The sequence below is a fragment of the Carlito syrichta genome, unplaced genomic scaffold (genome assembly GCF_000164805.1).
Source record: "Carlito syrichta isolate Samal-C Ts95f unplaced genomic scaffold, Tarsius_syrichta-2.0.1 Scaffold305720, whole genome shotgun sequence".
Lineage (NCBI taxonomy): Eukaryota > Metazoa > Chordata > Mammalia > Primates > Tarsiidae > Carlito > Carlito syrichta.
Genome location: NW_007249816.1, coordinates 633,065 through 642,935, shown reverse-complemented (window position 1 = coordinate 642,935; position 9,871 = coordinate 633,065). Strand labels below are relative to the sequence as shown.

General features: G+C 38.7%; 1 protein-coding gene across 1 annotated transcript in view; it reads left to right on the top strand.

Moving 5' to 3' along the window:
- Positions 1-9,695: 9,695 nt before the first annotated feature.
- Positions 9,696-9,871, top strand: part of RAD21 (RAD21 cohesin complex component) — a 31,509-nt gene continuing 31,333 nt past the window's right edge. The window contains exon 1 of the mRNA XM_008062482.2: positions 9,696-9,871. This exon is cut by the window's right edge and continues 82 nt beyond it. The gene's annotated coding sequence lies outside the window, so the exon portion shown is untranslated.

Sequence of the window (9,871 nt, the reverse complement as noted above, 5' to 3'; positions counted from 1 at the left end):
ATACTTGATAGTATAGTACCTACTTTCGACATCGTCTTTGGGTCTGCTCCAAGAGAAAATTTTCTGCTTTGGACATTTTTTGACTCTTAGGTTCTAAACATATATATTTTTTAATTATTACAATTTTCTGATTCAGTCATTATTAAGTATTTGTCCGCAAAGTAATCACATTGCCACTCTGTAATACATAAATAACCACTTCTAAAATTTTTCCTAACACACAATTTTTTTCCTGGATTCTTCCCTCAAATGTCCACAAATCACCGTCTGTGTCAGTTCCCAGTGTATAGCATCTCAGTTTCAAAGTCTTTGTGACACAGGTGCTGGGTTATGTAAACACTTTCCCTTAGTCAGTGGGTGCAATGTTAGGCCTTGCCAGCAGGGCGCTCTGGAGAGACATTGCAGGAGGAAGGGGCTTTTCCCAGTTTCTTGCATGCGTTTTTGCTTTGGTAGCTCTTGACCGTAAGCAGTGTGTGAGACAAAAATTGGCAGTCAGGCTCGTTCCAGTTTTGCCAGTGTGAAGTCTTATTAGAACCTTAAAGGGTGGCTTTCCAGTGAGTTTTACCAGGAGTCCAGAGGGCTGATTCCCAGCTAGTTCACTGATACCCTAACAGGTGGTTTCCAGCCAGTGCTGTCCTGTGATGCCTCTGCAAATTTCTCTGCCATTAAGCATGTCACATGCTCTCCAAGGGAGTCTGGATCTCATTGTTGGGTTCCTTCTGAGTCTTGTCCTTCCATGGGCATCAGTCTCAGCTGTAGAGGTAGTAGTTACTCCCAGTATTTGCTATTCTTGTATTCTGTCATGTTTTCTTTATTGCTTGGTAGTTAATCCCCTGTTGTTAGTAAAGTATTCGTTTTTGATGAGATAATCTTTTTATTGAAATGTTCCACTTAAATTACTGAGTAATTTCTTTCTCCTGACTAGTCCCTGACTGACATATCACCTCTAGGAAGTTCACAGGAATTCTCCATGGGGTATCTTAATTTTACACAAAGGTCAGATGCTTACCAGTACCAAAATAAATTACCCTATCTGTTTTAATGTCAGGCACATAAGACCAAATTTCCAAGCTGGTAATATGGTACATTAAATGTAACTAAATATATCATTTTGCAAATGTCTAGGAATCAGGAAATACCCCAAAACATTGAATTTCTGTGTGGTGGCCTTCATCAAACCAATTAATGTTTGTTTTAATTATGGTTCCAAGATGGGGTTTTGAGACCTAAATTATACATCTAAATACTTCAATTTTGGGGGAACTATTTGGGCATTAGAAATGGACTCTACTATTACCTACAAATAGAAGATTTGAATTTTTTTTTTAATTCTACTAATAGCCCATAGACAAAATATATGTTTTTAAACTACACTTTCAACCCACACAATGAATGTCAGAATATTTGAAATGTTTAAGCTTTGAGGTATCTTTTCTTAAATATGATCATTAGTATATTTGCAAAAAAATATATCTGATAAGTGTCTAGGATTCAAAATACGTTAAGAACTCATACACTTCAACAATAAAATGACAAAAAAATTTTAAAAACCTTAAGATGTACTTGAGCTGGGTGTGGTGGCTCATACCTGAATCCCAGCATTTCGGGAGACCAAGGCAGGAGGCTTGCTTGAAGCTGGGAGTTCAGGACCTGCTTGGGCAGCATAGTGAGACCTTGTCTCTACAAAAATCAAAACAATTGACTGGGTGTGGTGGTACACGCCCCTAGTCTTGGCTACTCAGGAGACTGAAGCAGGAGGATCACCTGAGCCCAGGAAGTTAAGGCTGTGACGATCCGTTATCATGCCTTTGCACTCTGGGTGACAGAGTGAGACCCCCAACTCAAGGGAAAAAAAGACTTGAATAGACATTTTTTTCCATAGAAGATATCCAAATGGCCAATAAGCACATGAAAAGATGTCCAGTATAATTTAATCTTTAGGAAAATTCAGATTAAAACCACAGTGAGATACCATTTCACATTTACTCAGATAGAGAGCATATTTCAAACTCCAAAACCTTACAAGTTTTGGTGAGAATGTGGCAAACTGGAACCCTGATACATTACTGGTAGAAATGTAAAATGGGGCAGCTGCTATGGAAGAATCTGGCTCTTCCTCAAAGTTAAACATTGAGTTGCCACAAGATCCAGCAAATTCACTCCTAGGTATACACCCCAAAAAACTAAAAACACGTATTTAAACAAAAACATGCATACGGATGTGCATAGCAACACTGCTCATAATAGTCAAAAGGTAGAAACAATCCAAATTTTCATCAACTGATGAGTAGATAAACAAAGTATGGTAGCTCCAATCAATGGAACAGTATTCAGCCATAAAAAGAAATGCAGTCTGACACGCCCTGCAATGTGGCTGAATCTAAAAAACATCACGCTGAGTGAAATTATCCAGACACCAAAAGCCACATTTTTCATGACACCATTTATGTGAAATATAAGTATACAGAATAGGCAGATTTCTAGATAAGTAGTTGCCAGGAGCTGCAGGGGGGGGGGGTGACTGATTAATCGGTAGAGGGTCACCTTTTAGGGTAATGAAAATGTCCTGGAACTATATGGTAGTGACTGTAATGCAACATGTAAATGTACTAAGTGTTCTCAGATTATAAAATTTAAAATGGCTAACATTGTGAGCTTTATACTATGTACATTTTACCACAATAAAAAGGTAGATTATGAGAGGGGAGGAATTGGAGGAATGGAAAGTTCTTTCAAGAAATTTTGCTATAAAGGAAAGCTGAGAAATGGTGCAGTGGGTGTAGGGTGAAAGGAAAGGCTTTAAAACCCTGAAGGTAGTTTTATTATGCAATAATTATCAAAGAGGTGCTGTTGCGTGGGTGAATAGATGTATGGTTACCAGAGAAGCATAGAGGGTGTCAGAATTCACCTCGGGATGAATAAATGAAGACTGCTATTAAAACTGTTACAGCTGCCAGGTTCGGTGGCTCAGCCTGTAATCCCGTGCCTTGGGAGGCTGAGGTGAGTAGGATTGCCTGAGTCCTCAGGTTCGAGACCCGCCCGGGCAACTTGGCGAGACCTCATCTCTACAATAAATCAAAAATCAGCCGGCATGGTAGTGTACGCCTGTAATTCCAGCTACTTGGAAGACTGAGGTGGAAGGATCACCAGAGCCCAGCAGGTCGAGGCTGTGGTGACCAGGAACGGCCACTGTACTCCAGTCTGGGCGACAGAGTGAGACTCCAACTCAAAACAACAACAACAACAACAAAAATGGTAGAGCTCTAGTAGATTATATCATGCCCCCCTCTTCTCCTGATACCCCTTGCCTCACTATACTAAAGAAATGAATGATGGTAGTAGAAAAGTATAGAACTATAGAAGACCATAGAGACTGACAGACTGCTGAACATATCCATTCGATTTCACCCCAATTTGTCTGGCCCCAGTGAGACAGTGGCTAAAGCTATTTATTTTGTGTAAAAAAAAAAAAGTATGAATGAGAAATCTTATTTTCAATTGATACACTGTTGGTGAATATAATGAAATATTTTTTCTTTTAGATCCTTATTAAGAAACTCTGGCCTGGGCAACAAAGTGAGACTCCCCACTCAAAAAAATAAACAATGGATAGCTCAAATAATGGCATTTTATTCTTAATTCCTCTACTTCTCACATAATTTCTGTGACTGACCATGACTTTTTTTTTTTCTATTAGTTTGTCCTTAAAATGCATTCCCTGTTTTGCTGAAACCACTTTTAGGGAAAGATAAGTTACTGGTGACACTAGAAGGAAAGACAAAAATCTATAGTTTTTTTTTTTTAGTGACTTTTAGTCCATTTTCCTCTACTTAACTGAAAACCTTAAAGAAGCTATTCGTGGCCGGGCTCAGTGGCTCAACCTGTAATCCCGCGCTTTGGGAGTCCAAGGTGAGTGAATGCCTGAGCCCGCGGGTTCGAGACCTACCTGGGCAACTTGGCAAGACCTCATCTTTACAATAAATCAAAAAAATTAGCCGGGCGTGGTAGTGTGCTCCTGTAGTTCCAGATACTCGGAAGGCTGACGCAGAAGGATTGCCAGAGCCCAGCAGGTCGAGGCTGCAGTGGCCAGGAGTGGCCACTGCACTCCAGTCTGGGCGACTGAGTAAGACTCCAACTCAAAAAAAAAAAAAAAAAAAGGAAGCTATTCATGCTTTATGAACTTTTCTTTGATCAATTTTAGAAACCTCATGCAACAAATAGTTTATGCTTTGATTTTTATTTAAATATTTGTAAATGTAGGTGCAACATATTTAATGTCACTCATCACTAACATTGAAATATTTCTGAAAATTTATCTTCTTGCCTTATTATTCTCTTCTTCTAATCCCTTTCTGCTTAATGTAATTTTTTTTTTTTTTTTTTTTTTTACTTTGGCCTTTCTGTTGTCCATACTGAAGTGCAGTGGCACAATCACAGCTCACCATAGCCTTGACCCTGGGCTCAGGCTATCCTTCTGCCTCAGCCTTCCAAGTAGCTGGGAATACAGGCATGTAACACCATGTCCAGCTTTTTTTTTTTTTTAATCTTTGTAGAGATGAGGTCTCACTATGTTGCCTAGGCTGGTCTTGAATTCCTGGGCTCAAGGGATCCTCCTGCCTTAAAGTGCTAGGGTTACAGGTATGAGCCTCCATGCCCAACATACTTACTAAATTCTTTTAATGTTACAGAGAATCCTGTTTTAAAAGTTTGCCGGTTCAGAGGACCAGGGCTACAAAAGTATGTGTAAATCTAACACAAATCTTCTACTATACATCTTATTATCTTTTTTATAACAGTGTTTAACTCACAAAAAAAGTTTCTGTTGTCGGGGGGGTGTCATAAAATAATATGACATAGAAGAACATGGCTGTTTTTACCGATATACTCAAGACAATGGCAACATCCAGTGATTCTCAGACAGTGATTGTTCCAAATCATACAAGTCATCAACTGAGTAATCAGAAAAGGAAAGTAGTCCATTTTCAATGGAAAAAAAGACTAAATGTGTCATTGAAATCTGTCCTGTCATGATTGCAAACAAATTCACAATTACTAAATGTGACACTACAGGTAAGTGTTGCCAGGTAGAGGAGAGGCTGCTGCTAACTCTGGCAGTAAGAAATTTAACGTGACATTTTAATACAAGGAGATGAATGAGTCTGTTGATAAGATGGGACACTGAGCCGGAACAGAACATACACCTTATTCAGAAGAATCAAATCCAGCAGGTTTAGGGGATTAGGGTTGTATGTGAAGAAACGATAGTAAAATCCTTGAATGAAAGGTAGGCTCAGAATTGACAGCTATTGAGCGAGAATAAATGGGTCAAGAGAAAAGACATGAAGTACCTTGGGAGTTCTAATTGGGGGCTGGGGGCAGCATGCAAAACAGAGAGGGAGAAAGAGAATCATTTTTTAATACAGGCATAGAGCAGAACATACTAAAATGGGACATTTAGAGTGTCCAGGTATCTACTGATGTTCTTCAAAGTTGAATATCTGATAAGTATTTGCTGTGCCTTGCTGGATATTTTCTAACTCAGAAGGTAGGAGCTAGAGTAACAGCCACCATATGAGTAATGACTCAATTCCATGCTCTGTGCTAAGCACCTTGTATTTATGATCCCACTGAATCTTTTCAACAATTGTGACAAGTATCATCTCCAGTTTATAAATAAAGAAACCAAAGCCCAGAGACATTAAATAATTTGCACATGGTAAAACAGTTGGGAGGTAAAAGAGAGGAATTTGAACCCATAGTCCATGTTTATATCCATCCTTCAAAGGTAGATAAAGTCTTAAAGATAAGTCTGGTCATTTAAATGTCAGAATCAGACTTATCACAAGAAATTTTAAAAATAGAATTGTTTTCACTCAGATTCTGAGGATATACACATGATTCCACAAACAAAAATTCTGAAAGCTAATGTAGTATAAGAGAGACCAAAAGTGGCTATGCACGTTCATCTGACCAGAGTTTGAAACTGAGAGATTCAAACTGAGATTTCATATCAACAACAAAGAAAAATCTTACCTGTATGATCCTTAAACTGACAGATTTTTCCCAGACAGTGAGTTTTAGGAGGTTATTTAGCAGCTGATACACTTACACTAATTATTATTGAAGTGAAGAATTATATTCACTGACAGAAATCTAATTTGTTATAAGAAGTTTCATTGTTAATGATAAAGTGTGGGGTTTTTTTGAGATGATGCAACAACTGCCAGTGTTGAGTTTACTTAAAGTCAACCAGCAGGAAGGATTTACATGTTTTGAGTATTTAATCTTGATTGAGGGAATGCATGCTAAAAATAGTTAAAGTGCTTACAACACTTCCCTCCTCAGCTTGGGATTTTAACAACTGTCCTTAATGCAATGTATTAAAGTCTCCACTAAAAACAAAGAAAAGAGCAAATAGAATATTTGGCCAACTAAACCAGGAATTAACTTGGTAAAGCTCTGAGTTCTGGCTGGCGTGGCCATTTGGTTAATGGACTCCAGCCAGTGAAATGGACCCTGCCCCAAGCCAAAAAGCTGACCCACAGTGAGCGGAGCACAGTCTGCCCACTTGCTTATCCACCTGCTATAACGACATAAGAATGGCTAAAGAGAGTTGTTTTTTGTGTTGTTAAAACCCTGGAAAGGTCCAGGATGTAAGGGTACTGGTTACTGATGAGGAATATATATATGTGTTTACATGTCTGCTTTTCCTAAATGTTTTACTTTAAAATGAGTATACACTCAGAAACCAGAAAGAAGTCGATTTTTTTATTTGTAATTACTATGGATATGTAATGGTCGTAAATATTTACAAGATACATCCACATTTCAGTACAAGCATACAATGTGTAATCATCAAGTCAAGGTAATTGGGGTATCCAATGCCTCAAGCATATATCATTGCTTTGTGTTAGGAACATTCCGATTCCACCCTTTTATTTTGAAATACAAATTATTTTTAACTATAGTTTCCCTATTGTGCTAACAAACACCAGATCTTACTCCTTCTATCACTTGTATTTTTGTATCCATTAACCATCCTGTCTTCCTCCCTGCCTCCTCACTACCCTTCCCAACCCTTATTCTACTTTCTACCTTCACTAGTTCATTTTTTCCAATTCCCACATATTTGTAAGAACATGTGATATTTGCCTTTCTATGCCTTATTTCACTTAAGCTAATGGCCTCTTGTTCCGTCTATGTTGTTGCAAATAACAGAATTTCATCGTTTGCTATGTCTAATTAATATTCCATTGTGTATATTTACCTCATTTTCTTTATCCATTCATCCATTGGTGAACACTATGTTGATTCCATACCATGGCTATTGTGAACAAAGCAGCAGTAAACATGGGGATGCAGGTATCTCTTTGATATACTAATTTCCTTTCTTTTGGATATGTACCCAGCAGTGGGACTGCAGCATGATATGGTAGTTCTATTTTTAATTGTCTGAGGAATCATCATATTGTTATCCATAGTAGCTGTACTAGTTTACACTCCCACCCACAGTGTATGGGGGTTCCCTTTGCTCCACATCTTTGTCAGCATCTGTTCTTGCCTATCTTTTAGATAAAAGCCATTTTAACTGAAGTGAGATCTCTCATTGTAGTTTTAATTTGCATTTCTGTGAGGCTTAGTGAGGTTGAACATTTTTCCATATGCGAGGGGGGAACCCCCCCCAAAAAAAAAAAAACCACAGGATTATTTTTTGGAGTACGGGCCCCTTGTGGTAGTAGAGAGTGCCCCTACTAGATAGTGTTCTAAGAACTCATTGGCATTGGTGTATAAGCTAGCATTGTTGTGAGTGGCTGTGTTCAGCTTCAGTGAATTTTTTATGGAGATTCTTTCAGCATGTTTGCCCATTTTGTGATGGGTGATTTACGCAAACAACCTGCCCACATTGTGCTGAGTGTTCAGCAGTTTTTAACTAAAAACCAGCATGACCTCCATACCTCACCCTCCCTATTCACCTGATCTCTTTACCCAAGTGACTTTTTTTTGTTTGCTTTCCTGGACAAAAAACATCCTCAAAGGGAAAGGTTTTGCACATGTGTAAATGTTGAAACAAAAAACAGCTGAAGTACCAAAAGACATCAACATCAACAAGTTCAAAAACTGTTTTGAGCAGCAGAAAAAGCAATCTCCATAGGTGTATTGCAGTAAATAGAGTACTTTGAAGATGACTGAAGTTTAAACATGTAAGAATAAATACATAGTTTTTAAAATAAATTCAGGTTTTTGGAGGGTCCCCCACATACCTATTAGCTATTAGCTAGTATGTCTTCTTTTGAGAAATGCCTATTCAGATGTTTTTGCCCATTTTTTAACTGAAACATTATTTTGCTATTGAGTTGTTTTGGCTCCTTACATATTCTGGCTATTTATTCCTTGTCAGATAGGTATTTTGCAAATACTTTCTCTCATTCTGTGGATTATCTCTTCATTTTGTTGTTTCCTTTGCTATTCAGAAGGTTTTTAGCTTGATGTGATCCTATTTGTCCATTTGTGCTTAGGTTGCCTGTGTTTTTGAGGTTTTACACAAGAAATCTTTGCCCAGACCAATGTCCTGGAGTGTTTCCCCAATGTTTTCTTCCAGTAGTTTCATAGTTTCAGGTCTTACATTTAAGTCTTTAATGCATTTTACTTTTAGTATATTTTATATAGAGGTCTAGTTGCATTCTTCCGCATATAAATATCCAGTTTTCCCAGCACATCTATTAAGACTCTCCTTTCCCCATTGTGTCTTTGGCATCTTTGTCAAAAATCTGTTGGCTGTAAGTGCATGGATTTATTTCTGGGTACTATATTCTGTTCCATTAGTCTGTCTGTTTTTATGCCAAAACCATGCTGCCTTGGTTATTATACTTTTGTAGTATAATATAATTTGGGTAATGTAATGCCTACAGTTTTGTTATTTTTGATCAGGAATGCTTTGGCTATGCGGTGTATCTTGTTACTTCATGTAAATTTTAAGATTTTTTCTATTTCTGTGAAGAATATCATTGGTATTTTGGTAGTCATTGCATTGAATCTGAAGATTACTTTGGGTAGTATAGACATTTTAAAAATATTAACTCTTGCAATCCGTGAACATAAAATATCTTTGTAATTTTTTGTGCCTCCCTCACTTCCTTTCACCAATAGATCTACAAGGATCTCTACAAGGAAAACAAAAGTAAGCTTCTTCATAGCTCAAATGAGCCTTTTAAAATAAGGAATGGTAAGATTCCTCCTTTGCTATACTCTAAGATTCAAGAGGGTAGGTATTATCTCTGCTGTATTCATCATTACATCTCAGAGCCTGGCTGGCCCCTTATGTGACCAACAGAAGACCCTCTCTAAGTATAGTTGACCGAATGAGTAAATCCCTATATTTTTATGGAGCAAGTTTGAGGTGTTTTTGTTACCCTCGCTGACGTAGAGCCATTAAAATAAAATTTTGTGTAAGGGGCGCACAAAGTTAGCTCTTTTCTTTAAAACAAGCACAAGCATAAAACTAAGCCCAAATAGTCACCACACTAGCCAACACCGCATGAGTGCCATTCGCCAGCACCGCAACTCTCCGAGAACCTCCACCAAGACATTCACCTTTGCGCATGCTCAGATGCGGGCGCTCCATCCCGAGGGCGGGTTGCAAGGAACAGGAAGTGGTCCCTGCGCCTGCGTCGCGGCGTCTGGGTCCAGGGCCGGCTGCGCAGGCGCACAGGTACCATTTTGACCGTAAACATCCTGCCGATTTGAACCGAGGATTTGGGCGGCAGGAAGAGCCGCGGCGTAACGGCAGCCATCTTGTTTGTTTGAGTGAATCGGAAAGGAGGCGGCGGCTGTGGCGGCGGCGGGAGCTACTCCGAGGCGACACTGCACCAGG